Source organism: Callithrix jacchus, chromosome 7, assembly GCF_049354715.1.
Source record: "Callithrix jacchus isolate 240 chromosome 7, calJac240_pri, whole genome shotgun sequence".
Taxonomy (NCBI): domain Eukaryota; kingdom Metazoa; phylum Chordata; class Mammalia; order Primates; family Cebidae; genus Callithrix; species Callithrix jacchus.
In genome coordinates this window covers 71,862,268-71,886,415 of record NC_133508.1, presented here as the reverse complement: position 1 = coordinate 71,886,415, position 24,148 = coordinate 71,862,268, and the positions used below count along the sequence as shown (strand labels likewise).

The 24,148-nt window shown below is 39.6% G+C and overlaps 1 protein-coding gene across 22 annotated transcripts in view; it reads right to left on the bottom strand.

The window, feature by feature from the left end:
- Positions 1-24,148, bottom strand: part of ZMYM4 (zinc finger MYM-type containing 4) — a 154,835-nt gene that overhangs the window by 109,267 nt on the left and 21,420 nt on the right. For 5 of the 22 annotated variants that reach the window (XM_035250756.3, XM_078331189.1, XM_035250755.3 and 2 more), the window contains exon 2: positions 16,378-16,439. The exons of 9 other annotated variants lie outside the window; for them this stretch is intronic. The gene's annotated coding sequence lies outside the window, so the exon portion shown is untranslated. Of the gene's footprint in view, positions 1-9,913; positions 10,163-10,726; positions 10,846-16,377; positions 16,440-22,260; positions 22,354-24,148 lie in introns of all 22 variants that reach the window. 8 more of the 22 variants (XM_078331184.1, XM_078331191.1, XM_078331181.1 and 5 more) reach the window with 5 other exon arrangements.

Here is a 24,148-nt window from a genome sequence, read left to right as displayed (position 1 = left end):
GCAAAAATTGACTTTAATGTTTCAGCCTGAATGCTCGCCAAACTGACTAGGGTCTGTTCTTAATACAATTTATTTAAACTACATGATGAAACAATCTATGTATTTATATATTTTATTATTATTATTTTTTAGATGGAGTTCTGCTCATTGCCCAGGCTAAAGTGCAATGGTACCATCTCGGCTCACTGCAGCCTCTGCCTACTGTGTTCAAGCGATTCTCTTGCCTCAGCCTCCCAAGTAGTTGGGATTACAGGCACCACCACCACTCCTGTATTTTTTCTATTTTTAGTAAAGACAGGGTTTCACCATGTTTGGCCAAGCTGGTCACGAACTCCTGACCTCAGGTGATCCACCAGTCTCGGCTTCCCAAAGTGCTGAGATTACACATGTGAGCCACCACACCTGGCTGAACCAATTTATTTTTATATTTATTGAACTTTTTCAATACAGTTCATACTGTAGCTACATGCAGGCCTAGCTCTTGCTGACTTACCAGTCACCATTTTTGAATCTTCTAATCACATTCAATTTTTCAGTTCCTATATTAGCACTTTTCATTCCTTTTCTGCACTTTCATTGTTTTTTTTTTTTTTTTGCAAATTCTCTCCTTTTAAGTATCCATTTTTATAAAATGTCACATAAGTTTTTAATTGAAAGACAAGGATGCAATGCAACTACACACTTTGCTGTCTGTATATGAACTGAGTAACAGATGCACAGTGACCAACTCCAACAGACTGAAAGAAATGATGTGATTAGTCACTGTTCATGACAGACATCTGTTAATTACATAGTGATCTGTTAAGAGCTAGCACTGAAGCTTATATTTCATGCAATTACTCACAGTTAATATACCATGGTAAATGAAATACGAACCATGGTAAATGAATATGAAGTTGGGCTACATAATCCTAAAAGCTCTCTCCAAACTTTCAAATTTAATGCTCACAATTCACTCTCAAGCTAGGCATAAACTAAAAACTCAAATTAGTGTTATATAATGGACACTACATACTTACTTGTTAAGAAAACTATAAAAGGTAGATCTAATTCTCTCTTCATAAAGCGTTTCTTTTTAATTAAATGACTTTTTAAAAATAACTTTGGGGTTTTCATTTTTGTTTTTTGAGACAGGAACTCACTCTGTTATCCAGGCCAGAGTGCAGTGGCATGATCTTTGCTCACTGCAGTCTTGAACTCCTGGGCTACAGTGATCCTCCTGCCTCAGCCTCCTAAGTAGCAGGGACTACAGGCATACCCAGCAATTTTTTTTCTTTGTTTTTTGTTGAGATGGGGTCTCACTCTGTTGCCCATGCTGGTCCCAAACCCCTGGTCTCAAGCAATCCTCCCAACTTAGCCTCCCAAAGTGCTAGGGTTACAGGCGTGAGCCTGACTTTTTAAGACATTAACAATTCTTCCTTTAAAATAGAAGCAAATACATCTTCTTTTCACATTTTTATTCATTTCAAAATTTATGTAAAGTTAATTAAACAAAATGATTAGTTCCCAGAAATCACACTGACAGAAACTAAAAAACAGGCTTAGTTTCTCCATCAAAAAAAAGACTGGCTATCTGTCAACTTGCTGTAGGTACACTTATTGTCTATAATTCACATTTCATGGGCTGGCAGTACTTTTTTTTTTTTTTTAGTAGACCTTTTTTTTAATGTTATAGAGAACAAAACCAAAGTTCTAAGTAGAAGCAGTGGAAATAAGTTGCATTTTACAAACTCTTAATTGTATAAAATAAAGCAAGTTAATTAATTTCAAATTCAGAAACAAGCCAGCTAATAAAAATGTTCTACTGAAGTTTTACAAAACATATCATTTGGGTGTTAAATGTATATTATAAATTTTAATTTTAAAAATCTGTTCAAATAGTTACAATAACCTGATAAACATAAAACAGCCAAAATTTATGACAGAATATATAGAATAAAGCCCATTAATGAGTAAATAGCTTTAAACAAACTAACAAAAAAGCCATCACCTTAAAATTACTATTTTTTTTGAGACAGGGTCTCGTTCTTGTCGCCCAGGCTGGAATGCAATGGGCACAATCTGGGCTCACTGCAACCTCTGCCTTCTGGATTCAAGCAATTCTCCTGCCTCAGCCTCCCAAGTAGCTAGGATTACAGACATGCACCACTACACCTGGCTAATTTTTGTATATTTAGTAGAGATAGAGTTTCACCATGTAGGCCAGGCTGGTCTCAAACTCCTGACCTCATGATCCTCCCACCTTGGCCTCCCAAAGTGCTGGGATAACAGGCATGATCCACCACAGATGGCCAAAATTATTTCTGTAATGACTTCTTTTCACGACAGTTAAGGCTGGAAATCCGACTGCCCAGGCAAAGAAAAATCATTTTTATAGTTGGATAATGTCTCCCTTTCAATCTGCAAGTGCAAAATACTATATTTATCCTTAAAAGTAAACTGGGGCTGGGCACAGTGGCTCACACCTATAACCCCACTTCTTTGGTGAAACCCTGTCTCTACTAAAAATACAAAAACTTAGCTGGGCGTGGTAGCATGCACCTGTAACTCCAGCTACTCAGGAGGCTGAGGCAGGAGAATCTCTGGAACCCAGGAGGCAGAGGTTGTAGTGAGCCAAGATCATGTCACTGCACTCCAACCTGGGAGACAGACCAAGACTCTGTCACGAAAAAGAAAGTAAACTGAGGAAAAATAATGTATAGAATTGTTTACTAAGTTTGAAGAATCAGGAATATTTATGATAAAACCCATGGCATTCCTCAAAACAACTGTTTTCAGTGCTTCCTAAAGTCTACAGCAAATATGATGTAAATTATGAAACTTATAACTAAAATAACAAATAAAAGGTTTTCTCAATTATTTAAGGTAAAAACCAAAACCTTGGAGTGCTTCTCGTCAATTAGTGAAACCTACAGTTAAACAGAGGTGTGAGTTTTCAGGAACACAGAGAATGTGAGTGACCTCTAGTCAGCAAATGGTTGCTAGGCTCTATTTTAAATTTAGGCCCAGTTAGCCACTCAGATCCAACCTGAAAGACTGGCTCTTTCAGGTTCACACATTTTAATATAAATTTTTAAAATCGAAATCCCAATAATAATAGAATAAAGACTTCATTTTAGCCAATATACACATCCTTTACAATCTCCCAACCTCTAAGACTGTCACTGCAAATAAAAGTGACAGAGGCCAGGTGAAGTGGCTCACACCTGTAATCCCAGCACTTTGGGAGGCTGAACTGGGCAGATCACCTAAGCTCAGGGTTCAAGACCACCCTGGGCAACCTGGTGAAACCCTGTCTCTACTAAAATACAAAAAATTAGCTGGGTATGGTGGCATGTGACTATCTATAGTCCCAACTACTCAGGAGGCTGAGGCACGACAACTATTTGAGCCCAGGAGGCAGAGGTTGCAGTGAGCCAAGATCGTGCCACCATGCTCCAGCCTGGGCTACAGAATGAGACTTTTTCTCAAAATAAAAAAAAAAGAAAGAAAGAAAAAGTAACAGATTAAAGTTTACCTTTAAAATACTTAAGACAGGCTGGGTGCAGTGGCGCATGCCTGTAATCCCCACTCTGGGAGGCCAAGGCGGGAGGATCACTTAAGATCAGGAGTTTGACACCTGCCTGGCCAACATGGGGAAACCCTGTATCTAATAATAATAAAAAAGTTAGCTGGGGCCAGGTGCAGTGGCTCATGCCTGTAATCCCAGCACTTTGGGAGGTTAAGGCAGGTGGATAACCCAAGGTCAGGAGTTCCAGACCAGCCTGACCAACAAGGTAAAACTCTGTCTCTACTAAAAATACAAAAATTAGCCGGGCATGGTGGCATGTGCCTATAGTCCAGCTACTCAGGAGGCTGAGGCAGGAGAATTGCCTAAACTTAGGAGGTGGAAGTTGCAGTGAGCCGAAATAGTGCCACTGCACTCCACCCTGGGTGACAGAGCAAGACTCTGTCTCAAAAAAAAAAAAAAATTAGCAGGGTATGGTGACACACACCTGTAATCCCAGCTACTCGGGAAGCTGAAGCAGAATTGCTTGAACCTTGGAGACAGAGGTTGCAGTGAGCCAAGATTATTACATCACTGCACTCCAGCCTGGGTAAAAGAGTAGGACTCTGTCTCAAACAAAAAGAAAAGAGGGGAGGGGAGGGAAAAAAGAGAGAAAAAGAGAGAAGGGAGGGAGGGAGGGAGGGAAGGAAAGAAAGAAAAGAAAAGAAAGAAAGAAAGAATAAATACTTAAGATAGACCTTTGCTGCCATATAACTTACAACAATAAAAAAGTACCTAAAAATCCTACTGCAGGGAAATGGTTAATTTATTAAGATAGATTATACATGAAATTCTATGCAAACTTTTAAAAGAGTAAGGCAGAGAGTTCTGGAGATGGATGGTAGTAATAGCAGCACAACAATGTGAATGTATTTAATGCCACTGAACAGTACACCTAAAAATGGTTAAATGGAAAATTTTATGTTATTTATATTTTATCACTATAAAAGAAAGGTATGAAAAGGTATAATATTTATGGCATCAGAGTTCCAGAAGCAGAGGAGAAAGACTGCAGAGCAGAAAAAATATCTGAAGAAATAATGGCTGCAAACTTTGCAAATTTGATGAAACACAGACAGATATCTGCAGATTCAAGAGGCTAAGCAAATGTTAAACAGGAAAACCCAAAGATATCTACACCAAGACACTCATTATCAAACTGCGAAAACCTAAACAACAACAACAACAATTTTTAAACAGTCAGAGACAAACCACACATTACTTATAACCGCAGACTTTGCATCAGAAACATGGATGCAAAAAGAAAGTAGAAAAACAGGCAGAGCATGGTGGCTCATGCCTGTAATCCCAGCGACTTGGGAGGCCAAGGCGGGAGGATCACCTGAGCCCAGAGTTTGAGGCTGCTGTGAGCTAGAATCACCACTGCACATCAGCCTGCATGACAGACTGAAACCTCGTCTCAAAAAAAAAGGAAAAAGAAAAAGAAAGGCTCTCATACAAAAGTGAAATAATATCAGAAGAAAATGTAAAAAATTGAAAATGAAGAGCAACAGAAATAAATATCTAACTAAATATAACTATTTCTACATACAGACTATTGTCTTATTATTCAGTTATTTAACCTATGTTTAACAGTGCAATGTAAAAATTACAGCGTTTTCAACATATACATATATGACAACTACAACATAAAAAAAAAAAAAACAGAGTAAAACAGCCCTCCAAATTCGTTGTCTAGATCTTACTTGAAGCGACTATTTTTTTTTTTTTTGAGACAGGATCTCCCTCTGTCATCTAGGCTAAAGTACAGCGGTACACTCATGGCTCAGTGCTGGGATTGCAGGAATGAGCCACCACGCCAGGCTTGCAGTGATAAAATACTGAATCTTAGAAGCCAGTCCCAAAATGTTATATACTATAAGAGTTCATTTATGACATTTTGGGGGTGGGGGCTGTAGCTTCGCTCTTGCACTCTTGCTGCCCAGGCTGGAGTGCAATGGTGTGATCTCGGCTCACTGAAACCTCTGTCTCCTGGGTTCAAGAGATTATTGTGCCTCAGCCTCCTGAGCAGCTGGGAATACAGGAGCCTGCCACCACACCCAGCTTGTTTTTTTGTATTTTTAGTTGAGACGGGGTTTTACCATGTTAGCCAGGCTGGTCTCGAACTCCTGACCTCAGGTGTTGCATCTGCCTGGGCCTCCAAAAGTGCTGAGATTACAGATGTGGGCCACCATGCCCAACCTTCTCATTTATGACATTCTCAAAAACACAAAACTATAGTGACAAATAATACTACAATGGCAGCCAGCAGCTAAGGGTGAATAGAGGCTATGACTACAAAAGAAAGCATGAGGAAGCTTTTTGGGGTGATAGAAGTGTTATGTATCCAGTTTGCGGTGGTACTTATAAGAATCTATGTTGTGTGTTTAAAATTCAATCAACTATGCACCAAATGTAGAAAAGGGATTTTATAGATTTTCATACTCTTGTGAATTAAAAAAAGAAAAAAGGGGCTGGGGGTGGTAGCTCATACCTGTAATCCCAGCACTTTGAGAGGCCGAGGCAGACAGATCACCTGAGGTAAGGAGTTCAAGACCAGCCTGGCCAACACGGTGAAACCCCACCTCTACTAAAAAAATACAAACATTGGCTGGACACGGTGGTAGGAGCCTGTAATCCCAGTTACTCAGGCAGCTGAGGCAGGAGAATGGCTTGAACTCAGGAGGTAGAGGTTGCAGTGAGCTGAGATGGCACCATGGCACTTCAGCCCAGGTGACAAGAGTGAAACTCCGTCTCAAAAAACAAATAAAAATAACATAAAATACCTAAGTTTCTTAAGAGACTTAAGTCTCTTTAATATAGTTCTCTCATATAATTATTTGAAAAGTGAATAAATTAGAACACTCTAAAGTAGAGGTTTTCTGTTGGCTTTTTTGTTTTTTTTTTTTTTTAAAGACAGAGTCTTACTCTGTTGGCGAGGCTGGACTACAGTGGTACAATCATAGCTCACTGTGCCTCGAGGTCCTGGGCTCAAGCAATCACTGTAAAGTATTTTGAGACCTCAAATATAAAGTGTAATTACAATGGCAGACAACTGCCTTCCCTAACCCATCCCTAAAAATTTACTAACAAAACAATTACAAGGCTTCTAAAGAGATAAAGACAGGATAACCTAGAGTTTCTTATGTGTAATCTCCCCTTTCAGAATATATAATCATTACACACACATAAAAGATCAGTACAAAGCCAAATATTAGACCAAATTATTCTGACTAATGAAATTCTTTATTGCTCAATTACCTAAAACAATTGTATCCTTTCCTTACAAGTCTAAGGAATAAATCTAAGGCAATGCCCAGCACAATTTAAAGGACAAATATGTATTTGTTGAATAAATAATGCAAACATAAAGCTAGTCTTAAAATTTAAGAAAAACACTTCTGTCTATATCAAAGAAATAAGCTAAATTTACAAAAATGCATTCAAAGAATAAAATTTAAATAATTTTCATAAAGATCCCCAAACTTGTACCATGTATAACCAAAATTATATAATTAATATTATAAAATGTCAACAATTAAGTTATCTTGTTTCATTTCTCAGATTCAACGAGGCTGGCATTCATATTGAGTCAGGAAGCCATCTGTACTACAGAACCTCTCTCAAACCCATCCACGATTTCTCCCCAAATTCACATATCATTCTAATATGTCTTCTGTTTTCTGTCACTCACACCACTTTTCCTCTTTCAAATAAGGCTGTCTGCTGTAATCTTTTAACTTACTATGTCAATTATTTGGTATTAGTGTTTTGCATGAATCTTCCAAAAGCAAAAAATTTCCTTTTATCATCTACTTTCTTTGTTTTGTTTGAGATTGGGTCTCTCACTCTGTCACTCAGGCTGGAGTGCAGTGGCATGATCTCAACTCACAACCTCCACCCCCAGGCTCAAGCAAATCTCCCACCTCAGTCTCCTGAGTAGCTAGGACTACAGGCATTCGCCACCATGCCCAGCTAATTTTTGTATTTTTGGTAGAGATGAGGTTTTGCCATGTTGCCCAGGCTGGTTTTGAACTCCTGAGCTCAAATGATTCGTCCCCCTTAGCCTCCCAAAGAGCTGGGATTACAGGCGTGAGCCATCATACCCTGTCTTATAATTCACTCTTAACTGCAAAAACTCATTTTGATTCTAGCACTTCAAGCAGAACAATAAAGTAGACTAGTTCAGGCGACTAGGGTTCTAGACCAGCTCAAAATTATGAAGCATTGTGCCTAAATGTCTGAAATTTCTCAATAAATCAACTCCTATTTCTGAGGCACCTAGCATGTGACAAGACATTTTGTATATACCATTGTATTTCATTTGTGTGGCACATAGTAGGTACTCTACACATACCATTAAGTGAATAAACTGACTTAAAATTAAGTACTATGGTCAGGAGCAGTGGCTCATGCCTGTAATCCCAGCACTATGAGAGGCTGAGACAGGTGGATCACCTGAGGTCAGGAGTATGAAATCAGCTTGGCCAACATGGCGAAACCCCATTTCTACTAAAGATACAAAAATCAGCCAGGTGTGGTGACACATGCCTGTAGTCCCAGCTACTCAGGAGGCTGAGGCAGGAGAACAGCTTGGACCCAGGAGGTATCGGTCACAGTGGGCCAAGATTGAGCCACTGCACTCCAGCCTGGGTGACGAGGAGACTCCATCTCAAAAAAAAAAAAAAAAAGTCCTACATGTGTTTACAGATACACAGAAAAACATCATTTACCTTCAAAATAAATGATGTTTGTCCAAAGGTACCCATGTGATGTCAGAGCCAGACTCTGTACCAAGGTACAGAAGTTTTTGTACTGCATTCGTACCCTGAAAGCTTTCTAATGTGGACTTTTATGCTCAGATTCAGTTAGTCTCTCTATCATTCCTACTAAATAATACTACTAAAAATTCAAAAGATTAAAGTAATTTTAAAGATAATTTGGTATTAACAGAGACCTCTCATTTTAGAGATGAGGAAAAAGAAATCACCCAAGGACATTCAGAGTTAATATGCCCAGTTAAGTCAGTTAGCCAACAATTATTTATTGCACATTTGCCTGATACAAATCAGGCACAAACTGTGCTGTTCTACATTAAAGCGATGTTAAAACAGATATGAAAATGAAGCATTTCTGTACTCTTTCATAGTTTATCAGGAAATATAGGTATTACACATAGAATTACATGGATGAATGGTATCATGGGGAAGGAGAAATGCTATGGAATTTAATTAACAGCGACTTAACCTAGTCTGTAAATTTAAAAGGCATCCATTACATTAGAAAAAAAGCATTTCCTATAGGAAAAGGTAAGAAAATTCCACAACAGAAGAAATGGAGTATAGATGTAAAAAGAGACAAGATATAAAACTAGATATATAACTGGGACCATATATGCCCAACCTTGAATGATTTTGAACTTTATTATATGGTTAGTGGAGGGCCACTAACAAATCTTAAGTAGAGCCATAATGTGATTAAAGAATTTAAAAGATTGCTCTTGAACATCTTATTGTGTTAAAAAGTAAAGAAAGACAAAAAAGCTAATGGATATTTAAAAAAATAAAGTGAAACAAAACAAAAAGGTAGGTTTGAGGGGCTCCCACTGGCTGAATATAGGATAGTTTGAGTATCAAAATGAATACTGTTAACAATGGATCATGACACACTGATTAAAGAATTTACGACAGCATACTGATACTTAAGCATTCACAGAAGGAAAATAAAGACAAGGGCCTAAACATGGTGGGGAAAAAGGAAGGGAGAGATATAAACGAAATAAACTATTCTATAGGCTCTATAAATGATATAATTTTTAAAGATAACTTAACGGATGCATGCTGTAATCTTTACAATACTCTAAATACAAAGGAATATATCTAAATACTCAAAATAGAACAGTAAAAAAATGCAATCTACCTACAGTAAGGCAAGAATAAAGAACAAATGGCATCAATAAAACACAAATAAGAAGACAGAAGACTTAAATGCAACTATGTAATTACTACATTAAGTCTAAAAGAAATCAACACAATTACAAACTGTCAGACTGGAGAAAAAAAGCAAGACCCATTAAAGAGACACAGATTCAAAGTCAGAGGGTGGGGAGGCTAACAGCTATCAATCCAAACACTAAACATAAAAAAAGTGATATTAAATATAACCACATCAATCTCAAAGATAGTAGGCTTAAAGAAAGAGTATGCACCAGCACAGTGGCTCACAACTGTAATGCCAACACTTTGGGAGGCAAAGGAAGGAGAATTACTTGAGGTCAGGAGTTGGAGACCAGCATGGGCAACAAAGCAAAAAAGACTCCATCTCTACAAAAAATAAGAAAAATCAGCTAGTCATAGTGGTGTGTACCTGCAGTTCCAGTTACTTGGGAGGCTGAGATGGGATGATTGCTTGAGCCCAAGAGTTCAAGGCTGCAGTAAATTATGATTACACCGTTGCACTTCAGCCTGGGTGACAGGGCAAGACACTTGTCTTTTTTCACTCAAGATGAAAAAAAAATTAGAAGAGAAGACATGACAAGAATAGAGTCACTCGGCAGAGCGTGGTGGCCCATGCCTGTAATCCCAACACTTTGGCAGGCTGAGGAAGACAGGATCACTTGAGAAAAAAAAAATTTTTTAAAAAGAAAGAAAATCAAGTCACTAAATATGATCATCAACAAGACATAACTCTACATGTGAAGCAACTAACAATACAACTTCAAAATACATGAAGCAAAAAACAGAACTAAAGGAGTAAGTAAAAATCTCCAACTGTGACTACAGATTTATAGTTTTGTCAGTTGTTCCAACGAGACAAAACAACAAGACACAGAAGATTTTAACAGGCCTACCAAACAACTTGACCCAATTGATATTTATAGAAACACTACACAAAATAACTATGGTATGTACTTCAAAAATTTTAAACTCTAAAAAAAAAAGTTTACTTGTGGGGGCACCAAAATATACTATATGCTGGACCATAAAAAAAGAGCATCAATAAAAATCAAATAATTGAGGCTTGACATGGTGGCTCACACATGTAATCCTATCACTCCGGGAGGCCAAGGTGGGAAGAGTGCTTGAGGCCACAAGTTGGAGACCACCCTAGGCAACTTGGTAAAACCCCTTATCTACAAAAAATAATTTAAAAAAAAAACTTAGGCATTATGGCACACACCTGTAGTCCCAGCTACTCTTAGGAGGCTGAGGTGGGAGGATGGTTTGAACCCAGGAGGCAGAGGTTGCAGTAAGTTAGATTGAGCCATTGCACCCCAGCCTGGACAAGAGAGCCAGATCCTGTCTCAAAGAAAAAAAATCAAATAATTAAAATAACAGAAAATATATTATCTGATCTCAGCAGTATTAAACTTAAGTTCACTAAAAAACAAGATAATTACAATATCAAAATTTAGAAAGTAAGCATACTTCTAAAGAAACTGTATGGCAAAGTAGAAAAATAAATCAGAGAAAACTCAGTAAATATTTTAAACTGAATGATAATGAAAACACAATTTACCAAGAGTTTGGGGATGCATTTAAAGCAGGGCTTAGAAATGTCTACAGATTTAAACCATAAGCTATAAATCCGGCTTAAAGAAGGATGCCAGCTGGGCACAGTGGCTCATGCCTATAATCCCAGCACTTTGCAGGGCTGAGGAAGGTGAATCGCCTGAGGGAGGGAGTTTGAGACCAGCCTGACCAACAAGGTGAAACCCCGTCTCTACTAAAAATACAAAATTAGCTGGGCATGGTGGTACATGCCTGTAATCCCAGCTACTCAGGAGGCTGAGGCAGGAGAGTCACTTGAACCCGGGAGGCTGAGGTTGAGGTGAGCCGAGAAGGTGCCACTACAGGAGGGGAAGGGAGAGGAGGTGAGAGAAGAAGGAAGAGGAGAGGGGAAGTAAACCTTTTTAAATGGGGATACAGGGGACCAAAAATACCTGTTTCTAGTAACTTTACTGTATCCCAAAACAAAGCTTGAGAATAGCTAAGGGAATTTTTTTTTAAGCCCTGCACTCAAGCAAGTAGAGGCCACAATATCTAGCATTCAATCAAAAGCTACCAAGCATGCAAAGAAGCAAGAATAGCCAATTTATAATCAGAAAGGTTAATCAACAAAAACAGATCCAGAAATGATATAAATGATAAAAACTAGTAGAAAAGAACATTAAAAGAGCTATTATAAATATATTCCACACATTCAAGAAGGTAGAGGTGAAAGCATAAACACACTAAGGAGACACACAGATATATATATAAAGGACCCAAACTGAACTTAAGAGATGAAAAACCCAATGTCTAAGATGAAAATTACACAGAATGGAACTAACAGAAAATTATACACAGCAGATTATTAGTGAATTAGAACACACAGCAAAAAGAACAATCCAAAATAAAAAAAAGTAAAAAAACTAAAGAAAAGTAGTGAGCTATGGAACAACATCAAGTGATATAATATACATGTAACTAGAGTCAATAAATACGGTAGGGACAAGGAAGACAGAAAAAGATTTTGACAATATAATGACCAAAACTTCCCAATTTTGGCTGGGCAAAGTGGTTCACGCCTCTAATCTCAGCACTTTGGAAGGCCAAGGCAGGCAGATCACTTGAGGTCAGGAGTTCAAGACCAGCTTGGCTAACATGGTAAATCCCTGTTTCTATTAAAAATACAAAAAAAAAAAAAAAAAAAGGTTAATCCAGGCTTGGTGGCACACACCTGTAATCCCAGCTATTCGGGAGGCTGAGGCAGGAGAATCGCTTGAACCCAGGAGGCAGAGGTTGCAGTGAGCTGAGATAGTGCCACTGCACTCCAGCTTCGACAACAAGAGTGAAACTTTGTCTCAAAAAAAAAACTTCCCAATTTTATGAAAACTGTATACTCACAGAGTCAGAATGCTCAATGAAGTCTGTGAAGAAGTTTGAAATAAACCATACCAAGGCATAATCAAATTGCGGATAAGAAGTGATAGAGAATTCTTAAATGCAGCTACATGAAAAATATTACTTCCAAAGGAAGAAAAATAAGAAGAGTAGATTCATAGAAGCAATGCTGAAGCAGGAAAGTAGGGTCTGGAGGCAGGAACCTAAGGCCAATTCACACTGACTTTCCAGAGCTAAATCAAAAGGAAAACCCCAAATTTCCACACCTAAGTAACAAAAGGACCAGAGACAAACCCCCGCTTTTTTTCTGTGGCAGATGGAAAATTGAAGGTATTTCTGTTGGCTGCTTTCTGCCACCAATCAGACATTTGTATAGGACTGTAACTTTGTGACTTCAATTTAGCCTCTGATTGGCTGCTTTCTGCAACTTATCAGGCAACTAATCAGACTGATTCCCAGTCAAGTCTTTGTTTGCATAGAAGTGTAACTTTATAACTTCACTTTAGCCTCTGACTGGTTGCTTTCTACAACCAGAGGCTCACATAGGGTGTAACATTTGTAACTTAACTTCAGCCTCTCATTGAGGGCCACTACTTCATTTCCATAGGGTGTACACCAAGTAACCAATGGGAAACCTCTAGAGAGTATTTAAACCCCAGCAAATTATATAATGGGACCCTTGAGCCCCTATGCTCCAATCCGCTCCACACTGTGAAGTGCACTTTCATTTTCCACAAATCTCTGCTTTTTCTGCTTCATTCTTTCCCCGCTTTGTTTGTGCATATTGTCCAATTCTTTGTTCAAGATGCTGAGAACCTAGATACCCTCCATTGGTAACAATGCAATCCAGACAGTATAGGAGCAGCATCTTTAAAGTACTGAAAGTAAGGAAAAATGTCAACCTAGATTTCAAAATTTTACAAAAATATCTTTCAAAACTACACCAGGTATGGTAGTGCATACCTGTAATCCCAGCTACTCAAGAGGCTGGGTTGGGAGGATCACCTGAGCTCAAGAATTTGAGTCCAGCCTGGGGCTCTGTTTCTTAAAAAAAAAAAAAAAAACTTTCAAAACTGAAGGCAAATAGTTTTTCAGAAACAGAGAATTCAAAATGACACCATATGAAAACTCTTTGAGGAATGAAGAGTATGGCAGTATAACAATGTGGGTGCTTACCAGATTCCCTCTAAACACTAAACACACTCTTCTTCTCTGTCCTGCTTTACATAATGGAGATGGACCCTGTAAAACTTTCTCCTTTGCCAGCTGGCACAATATTAACCTTTGTCAGTAGATGGCACTGGAGGAATACTCTAGAAGGAAGGGGCTTCTCTCTTCCTGTTACACTGTTCTCTAGCTTGCTTGCTCCAGTGGAAGTGTGTGTTGTGCAAGACTCCCAAAAGCCCTCCCAGGGACCAACTCCCCAGGCAAGTCTCAGTGACACACACACATACACACACACACTCATGACTAGTTTACTGACAAGTTTTGTCAGCACTCCAGAGAGCAGCTACCCAGCAAGTTTAAGGAGCACTGTGGCCCAGGCTGGAGTGCAGTGGTGCAAACACAGTGAGTGCACACTGTAGCCTCGACCTCCTGGGCTCAAGCAATCTTTCCACCTCAGCCTCTCAAGTAGCTGGGACCATAGGTCCACACCAGTATGTCTAGCTAATTTTTTTATTTTTCGTACAGATGAGGGTCTCACCATCCTACTGACTTTTATTGGCACCCCAGAGGGGCAAAAGCCTTCAGCACCTCAAATGTTTCCAGCATCCAGTGGACCACACCTTCTCCAACAAGATCTGAATCTTAGCCTTGCAGTTGGTGGGCTGACCATCATCCAGATTTATTCCATCCTTGCTACTCTGCCTCAGACCTAGAGGTAGTGGCCACTCTCTCTACTGTGATTCTGTATCTTTAGTGTTCTCTTTATGCCTTAGAGTTAATTTCCCATTAATGGTAAATAATTCTGTATGTTAAATTTTCCATATTCAAATTACTGCGTGATTTCTGTCCTCTGACTGATACAGGATTGGTAGTGGCAGTAGCCACAGGAGACAGACACACAAAGATAGGATTCAGAACTGGTTTTATTGTATCCTTGGGCTTCATTGTAACCTGCTTGAGTACAGGACTCAAGTACTAGTCTGGTAATAATCCCGCATATGCAGGGGCATCATAGTTAACCAAGCTGTCACTTGTGGTTGGTGATGATGAAATGCCATCTAAAGCAAGTACCTTGGGAACCCAAACGGCTGTTATACTTAACTAGTAAAGCAGTAATGATGGCTACAAAGTCTATTATGTGAGATGAATTCTCTAAGTGCTCCTGTGCATTTCTGAAGAAAATAACAAGTTCAGGTCCATTAAGTCAGCTCAAGTCACAGTCAAAGAAACAGAGACCTTTCATGACAAACTTAATTTTTATTTCTTTTTTTATGACAGGCACCCAGGCTGGAGTGCAGTGGCGTGATCTTGGCTTACTGCAACTTCTGCCTCTCATCTCATCATCAAGCCATCCTCCCATCTCAGCCTCCTAAGTAACTGGTACTACAGATGTATGCCACCATGCCTGGCTAAATTTTGTGATCTAATTTTAATAATCGTAATTCTTATAACCACAGGTTGACTGGAGGAAAATCAAATGCAAAATTTAATTTTGCAAAATGCTGAATTACAAAATTAGTTGAATTCAGTCTCACCAAGTTTATTGTGTGGAAAATAACAACAGAGCAAGACATTGTTTCAAAAAACAAAAGAAAGAAAGAAAAAGTAAGAGCAGGCCGGGAGCAGAGGCTCACGCCTGTAATCCTAGCACTTTGGGATGCTGGGGCAGGTGGATCAACTGAGGCCAGGAGTTTGAGACAAGCCTGACCAACGTGGTGAAACACCGTCTCTACTAAAAATACAAAATTAGCCAGGGATGGTGGTGTACACCTGTAATCCACCTGTAATCCCAGATACTCAGGAGACTGAGGCAGGAAAATCACCTGAACCCGGGAGGCAGAGGTTGCAGTGAGCAGAGATCACGCCATTGCACTCCAGCCTGGTCAATAAGAGTGAAACTCATCTAGGGGGAAAAAAGAAAAGAAAAGAAAAGAAAAAGTAAGAGCAATTACTGGGAAATAATGGGACCTTGAAACTTCAAATGGGAATATGTGGTTGTATCAGAATGACACTGAAAATTTCAAATTTCCACCTGCCCTCTGTATCTAAAAATAGCAGCCTTCTTTTGCTGGAAAATCATGTGAAATCTGACGTGCAGCAGATCCACTACACGAGGACGTTTATTCTCCTCTAAACCAACCGCAGGTAACCCAGTCACTAGAAGCATAACGAGGGTCAAATCTCAGTATGTTGTAGGGGGATAGGTACACACAATGACCCAACAGGAAACAGCTTTACATGCCAAAAATTCTAAGATTTTGCTAATATATAAAAGCAGGAATCTAAGAGACATGTGAAAACAGAGTCTAGGGATATTTTATACTAAGGTGGTTAGAATTTACTGATATGAGATGCACGTAATACAGATTCTGAATTGAGTATGTTAGCTTATGTAGCTGGAGGTATCTCTAATGGCTTCGTTGGTTGCTGACTAAAACTCAGATTCAACAATAGCCTACATTTAATGAGTTTGAGATAGTAGACTTCACTGGCATTATCTGGAAGAGGGAATCCTGAAGTGGATTCATCCTCTGCAAACTGCACACCTACCACCCAACTACATTCTCTGAGAAGGCCCAGGAGACATTCTGTTAGTAAGGGGAACACTGATATCCTTGAAAAGCTCTGTGGCTGTTCTCCTTTGACGGTCACGGATAACTGTAGAAAATGCCACGATTGAGATGGGCTCCTTGAATTCACCGAGGATAATGGGATATCAAAGTAGCAGAGGCCAAATGACAATATTTAACCACAAAGATAAGGACAGCAGGGACATACCGGTAATCAGAATGTTTTGGCCAGCAGGGATCTTTGGCAGTGGCTAATTGATCACGATGCTCCTAGGAATGAAATAGATGGGCAGTTTAATCTACATAACAGAAAAATGTCTAAATCTGGTGGCCAAAACCCAACTTGTGTCATCACAATGCAAGTCATGGATATTTGCCCAGTTTCCAAACCTAGTCAATTCACAGGCCCAGCCAGAGACTCTTGACTGAGGACAAACTGGGTCTCCTTGAGGAAGGACTCTGCACCGTTACTGTAAGTAAATACCATAAATCTTCCTCCAAGTCTTCCCCAAAGGAATAGGCACCCATTTAGCAGAGCCGTGGTTTTCAACCAGGGCTATTTTGCTTCCCAAATCTAGAAAATCTGGCAGTGTCTGGAGGCAGTTTTGGTTGCCACAACTTGGGGGTGCTGTAGAAATCTAGTGGATAGAAACCAGGGATGACTAAATGTCCTGACCCTGAAAGTCCCTACATAATCTACACCCTGTTATTCCCTGATCTCATCTCCTGTTATTCACTACCTTGCTCACTCATTTTCAGCTACTGCCTCTATGCTGCCTCTTTGCTGTTCACAAAACATATACAATACTCTGCGGCCTCATAATCTTAGCCCTTCCTGTTCCTTCTACCTGGAATATACCTCCTATCAGATACCCACATGGCTTCTCATTTCCTTCAGATCTTTGCTTAATTGCCACTGTTCAGAACTGCAATACCCCTTCCACCAAAGATACTGTATCTCTATTGTCTGCTTTATCTTCCTCTATAGAAATGTTTTATTTAAAATGTTCTACATTAATTATTTGTTTAGCAGTTACTCCCACCCCTATCCTTGGAATGTAAACTCCATAGGGCACTGATTTGCTCTTTCATTCATTATGTATCCTCTGTACCTAAGGTGGTTCCTCATATATAATAGGCACTCAAACACTTGTTGAATGAAAGCATGAATGGTGAATAGAATAGAAATTAGGTATGTGGAGCACAGTGGAATCTAAAATGATTCCTGAAGTGGTTATCTATTATTTTTATCTGTTCAATACTTTGTTCTGAAAAGTCAGTTCTCTTTGATATTTCAAAGACATTTACCTTTTTTAAAATGTGACAATTTTTTCAATGTAGGCAAATCTCACTCTTTTAATGTTTTTGTTTATGCTTGGAAAGGCATTCCTCATCCCAAGATACTCATCTACATTTGCTTTGAGTACTTTAATAGTTTCATTTTCTTATATTCATACATTGAATCCAAACCTTATATTCATATATTAAATCTGATAGGAGGAATATTCCAGGTAGAAGGAACAGCAAAGGCTAAGATTATGAGGCCAGAGAGAGTTGTATATATGTTGAATCCAAATAGGATATGTATTGGCATTTGGAATAAGAAAGAGAGCTAACTTTATTTTTTCCCCAAAATGGCCAGTAGACCATCCAAATATGAATGATCTATATATTCTACTGTTACATAAACGTGAATCTGTTTATTTGTAACAGTTTCTGCATTCCATACCAGTATCATATTTAAATCCTACTACAGAGCAAGGGTCTATATTCTCCGACTGCCCTCTGCCTTCATAATCCCTCTAATTCAAAATTGTCTTGCCTTTCAAATATTATTCTCCCCTCTCTATCATCAAATAGAATAATTTTTTAAACCCCCACTGGGATACTTAATAAGATTAATGTCACAGAACACATATTTTTATATATTTTTTCCATCCAGGAACATGATATGCCACTCTATTTTTATCAAGTCCCAGAGTTTACACATGGTTTATGAAAATAGCATATAAAGATGATATAAAGAAGCGAGGAAAGTATTACGATAGACTGGAACTCAGAACTTCTGAAACTGCCACAGTCAATTTCAAGAAAACAAAAAGACTAAAGATAATGGGAGCAAATATTTTGATTCTTAAATAATTCAAATGTTCTACGGAATGGAAGGCTAAAAAAGAGTAATGTTTATTCCCACTTCCTAGCATTGATCTCCAGGGCTAACATGACACTACTCTTGACTTCCACTCTTTCTCCTTTGCTTCAAGAAATTACCACCTAGCATATGCTACCTATTTCATGTGCACTAACCTATTGAAACCTACTAAAACAGAATTAGATACTACCTGTATTTCCATTTTATCCATCAGGAAAATAAAAAACAGCCAGGCACGGTGGCTCATGCCTGTAATCCTAGCACTTTGGGAGGCCGAGGCAGGTGGATCACCTGAGGTTAGGAGTTTGAGACCAATCTGGCCAACATGGTGAAACATCGTCTCTACTAAAAATACAAAAACTAGCCAGGTATGGTAGTGCATGCCTGTAATCTCAGCTACTCAGGAGGCTGAGGCAGAATTGCTTGAACCCGGGAGGCAGAGGTTGCAGTGGGCTGAGATCCTGCCACTGCACTCCAGCCTGGGTAACAGAGTGAGATTCCATCTCAAAAAAAAAAAAAAAAAAATTGTTAATGGTGGGATATGGTGGCTCATGCCTGTAGTCCCAGCACTTTGGGAGGCTGAGGTTAGAGGGTCACTTGAGACCAGGACTTTGAGACCAGCCTAGGTAACATAGGAAGACCTTGTCTCTACAAAAAAAAAACAGCAAAATTAGCCAAGCATGGTGGCATGTGCCTGTAGTCTCAGTTATTCGGGAGACTGAGGTGGGAGGGTCACTTGAGCCCAGGGGTTAGAGGCTATAGAAAGCCATGATCATGCCACCGTACTCCAACCTGGGTGACAGAGCAAGAACCTGTCTCAAACAAAAACAAACAAACAACAACAACAAAAAAAAAAAAACATGTTAATGGTGTCAAAGACACAATTCTATTATGTTAGCAGTACCTACTCTACAATACTTCATCTTCTCCCTTATGTTCTATTTCAGAAGGTCTAGAATAGATGGGGCCTGGGCATTTTCATATTGTAAAGGCAGGTGGGGTGGAGTGGGAGGAAACTCCCTTGGTATTTCTAAAGCACATTATTAATTAAAAAACAACTAAACCACAGGGCACGTGGCTCACACCTGTAATCCTAGCACTTAGGGAGGCCAAGGCAGGTGGATCACCTGAGGTCAGGAGTTTGAGGTCAGCCTGGCTAACATGGTGAAACCCCATCTCTACTAAAAATACAAAAAAATTAGCCAGGCATGGTGGCAGGCACCTGTAATCCCAACTACTCGGAAGGGTGAGGCAGGAGAATTGCTTGAATCCAGGAGGTGGAGGTTGCAGCTACCTGATACCACGCCATTGCACTCCAGGCTGGGTGACACTGAGACTCTGTCTCAAAACAAACAAACCACTGCACAACGTGGCATATGCCCAACAGTCCCAGCTACTCAGGAGGCTGAGTCGGGAGGATCACTTGAGCCCAGGCGTTCTGGGATATAGTCTGCTAGCTATGCCGACTGGGTGTCTGCACATTAGATATCAATACAGTAATCTCCCAAGTGAAGGGGACGACCAGGTTACTTAAGAAGTGAACTGGCTCAGGTCAGAAATGGAGCAGTTCAAAACTCCCATGCTGATCGGTAGTGGGGTCACACCAGTGAATAGCTACTGCATTCCAGACTGGGCAACATACCAAGACTCTGTCTCTAAAACTAAAAGAAAAGACTAAACCAAGATATGCTTCCTCTTAGGTCTTCTGATGCTATCTATCCACTGATTTCTACAAAATCAAATTTGTACGCCTGAATATCTGTGTGTATATTCACTTGCCTCAACCTCTAACTTGGGCTTCAGTTACCAACTAACTTTACAATAGTCTTTATTTGCATGACTCAAATAAAAATACCACGGTATCACAGGGGAATATTGTGTAAAAAGGGCCTGCTAAATAGCAACAATCATGGCCAGGCATGGTGGTTCATGCCTGTAACTTTGGGAGGCTGAAGCAGGTGGATCACCTGAGGTCAGGAGTTGGAGACCAGCCTGGCCAACACAAAGTGAAACCCGTTTCTACTAAAAATACAAAAACCAGCTGGGAGTGGTGGTAGACACCTGTAATCCCAGCTACCTGGGAGGCTGAAGCAGGAGAATCACTTGAACCTGGGAGGCAGAAGTTGCAATGAGCCAAGTTTGTGCCACTGCACTCCAGCCTGGGCAAAAAGAGTGAAACTCTGTCTTTTAAAAAAAAAAAAATCACTACCACTACTATTATTGATAATAACTATAGCTATGTCTGGAGACAAAGGGGAAAAGAAAGAAACAGTTGGTTCTTTAAGGAAGAACAGGTAGAAAGACATCTGGAGACAGAAGAAATAAAATGCTAAAAGGCACAGAAGTTAAATACGACACAAAAAGCATAATCCATAAAAGAAAAAAATTGAGAAAGTAGACTTCATCAAAATAAAAAATTTCTGCTCTTTGAAAAACACTCAAGAAAATGAAGCTGATGTGGGAAGATCACTTCAGGCCAGAAGTATGAGACCAGCCTGGGCAACAAAGCAAGATCTGGCACCCTGTTTCTGCAAAAACAGAAAGTGAAGACAAGCCATAAACTGGGAGAAAATATTTTCAAAACATTAATAAAGGATGTGTGTCCAATATATATAAAGAACTCTCAAAACACAATGTAAAAAGACATGCAGTATTTATATGATCCGGTAATTGTATACCTATTTACCCAAGAAAAATGAAAACATGTTTATGTAAACACCTATAGACAGGAAATTCAGGCTGTATTTTTCTGTTAAAAAGAAAACATTACTGAAGACATTACTCAATGAAGAATCACATCTGAAATTACTTTTAGAATCAGGGCTAGAAAATGTTGTTTCTTGGCAGATGAAGTAATGTTCTCTCCATTTAATAATGGAACATACTTTAACCATATTCTATGATCGATCACATTAGAATTACCCATACTTTCCTTTGTCATGGCCCTTATTTCTTTTACTCATATATATCTCTTTGTAAATTGCCTCAAATTCATTGTGGAAAGAGTTAGATTTGAACAAATATGTACATGAAGAAATTAGGGGCAACATAAGCCTTTTCCTTTTATTAATTCTTTGTGGGAATGAAATACCTTGCTTTAAATTTTCTTTCTAATAGCGCACTGTTAAAGGTAGTGAGTGTACTCTTGTTAAAAATACAGTATAAGCCAGGCACAGTGGCTCACGTCTATAATACCAGCATTCTGGGAGGCTGAGGCGGGTGGATCACCTGAGGTCAGGAGTTTGAGACCACCAGCCTGACCAACATGAGGAAACCCTGTATCTACTAAAAATACAAAAATATTAGCCCGATGTGGGGGCACGCTCCTGTAATCCCAGCTACTCAGGAGGCTGAGGCAGGAGAATCACATGAACCTGGGAGACAGAGGTTGTAGTGAGCTGAGATCGCACCACTATAGCTTGGGAGACAAGAGCAAAACTCAGTCTAAAAAAAAAATACAGTACATTTTTGGCCAGGCACAGTGGCTCACACCTGCAATCCCAGCACTTTGGGAGGCCAAGGCGGGTGGATCACTTGAGCCCAGGAGTTCGAGACCAGCCTGGGCAACAGGGAGAAACCCCATCTCTATTAAAAATAGAAAAATTAGAGAGGCATGGTAGTGTGTGCCTGTAATCCCTGATACTCGAACGCCAAGGTAGGATGATCACCTGAGCCCCAGATGCAGAGTTTATAGTGAGCTGAGTTCATACCAGACCACTGTACTCTAGCCTGGGCCACAAAGCAAGACCCTGACTCAAAAAAAAAAAAAGTATGTATTTTTAAAACCTATAGGCAGATGTTTATAATGATTTTAGTCATAATCACCAAAAACTAGAAACAACACAAATATATTACAACTGATGAATCACCAAACTCAGTACATCTATACCATGAGCTAGTCAGCAAGATACATGCAACATGTAGGGATGGGGGTCTTGCCGTGTTGTTAAAGGATCCCTCGAGCTCAAGAGTTCGGTGAGCTATGATTGCACTGCTGCACTCCAGCCTGGGTGACAGAGCCGGATCCTATCTCTAAAAAAAATAAATAAATAAGTAAATAAAATCAGAAAACAGATTTCTTTATCATATAAAAAGATACACCTGCACAGAAATATCCTGGAAAGAAATATGCTAAACATAAGTACTATTAATAGTTATGGCTGAATAAAACATGATTTTTAAAAAACAAGAAAATTGGAATAAAAAGGAGGGGAGGACAAAAAAAAAAAAAACAAGAAAATTGGCAAGTCAGGCCAGGCAAGATGGCTCACGCACTTTGGGAGGCCAAGGTGGCTAGATCACTTGAGGTCAGGAGTTCAAGAACAGGCCAACATGGAAAAACCCTGTCTCTACTAAAAATATAAAAATTAGCTGGGCATCATGGTGCACATCTGTAATCTCAGCTACTCTGGAGGCTGAGGTGGGAGAATCATTCGAGCCTGGGAGCCAGAGGTTGCAGTGAATTGAGATTATGCCACTGCACTCCAGCCTGAGCAAAAGAGTGAGACTCCATCTCAAAGAAAAAGAAAAAAGAAAACTGGCAAGTCATCACTATGATATAGTATCAGACTTTATAAAAGTGAATGGTATCAAAAGCAGCTATTATACATAAAATAGAATAATCTAAAAAGGTCTTTAAGATACATGATAAAAGTATCTGAACCACTGGTATTCAATCAGGGGCAATTTTGTTTCCCAAAAGATATTAATAATGTCTGCAGACATTTTTAGTTACTACAACTAGTGGGGCAGTGCTACTAGCATCTTAGTTGATAATGGGTTAAGTATGCAGCTGAATATTCCGCAATGCACAAGACAACACCCCCACAACAAAGAATTACCTGGTCCACAATGTCAACGGTGTAAACATTGAGAACCCCGATTTAGACTACACTGTAGATGTTAGGTAATCATTAGAAATTTTTTTTTTTTTTTTTTTTTTGAGACAGAGTCTCACTCTGTTGCCAGGCGCCAGGCTGGAGTGCAATGGTACAATCTCGGCTCACGGCAACCTCTGCCTCCCGGGTTCAAGCAATTCTCCTGCCTCAGCCTCCCAAGTAGCTGGGACTACAGGCGCACGCAACCTAGCCCAGCTAATTTTTTTGTATTTTTAGTAGAGACAGGGTTTCACCATGTTGGCCAAGATGGTCTCGATCTCTTGACCTCATGATCCGCCCGCCTCGGCCTCCCAACGTGCTGGGATTACAGGCTTGAGCCACTGCACCTGGCCTCATTAGCAATTTTTGAAATCAGTAAAGTGATCTAAAGTAAGGAAATAAAAGCTTCCTCCTGGCAGGGCGAGGTGGTTTATGCCTGTAATCCCAACACTTTGGGAGGTTGAGGCAGGCGGTTCACCTGAGGTCGGGAGTTCGAGACCAGCCTGACCAACATGGAGAAACCCTATCTCTACTAAAAATCAAAAATTAGCAGGGCATGGTGATACATGCCTATAATCCCAGCTACTCAGGAGGCTGAGGCAGGAGAATCACTTGAACCTGGGAGGCAGAGGTTGTGATGAGCCAAGATCACACCACTGCACTCCAGCCTAGGCAACAAGACTGAAACTCCATCTCAGTAAAAAAAAAAAAATAGCTTCCTTCTTCATCCCGACCACTGTGTATTCTTTCCCCAGTTTTCCCATCTCAATTAATGGTGCCACCAACTATTTGGCGCTGACCCTGCTACCTAGGAGTCAGTGGTCTTCTTTATTTCCCTATATTCATCAACAAGTACTATTGACTGTACCTCCAAAATATATCCCAAAATATCAAAATATCCCAAAATATATCCCAACCAATTATCACCATCTACACCCTACTCCAATGAT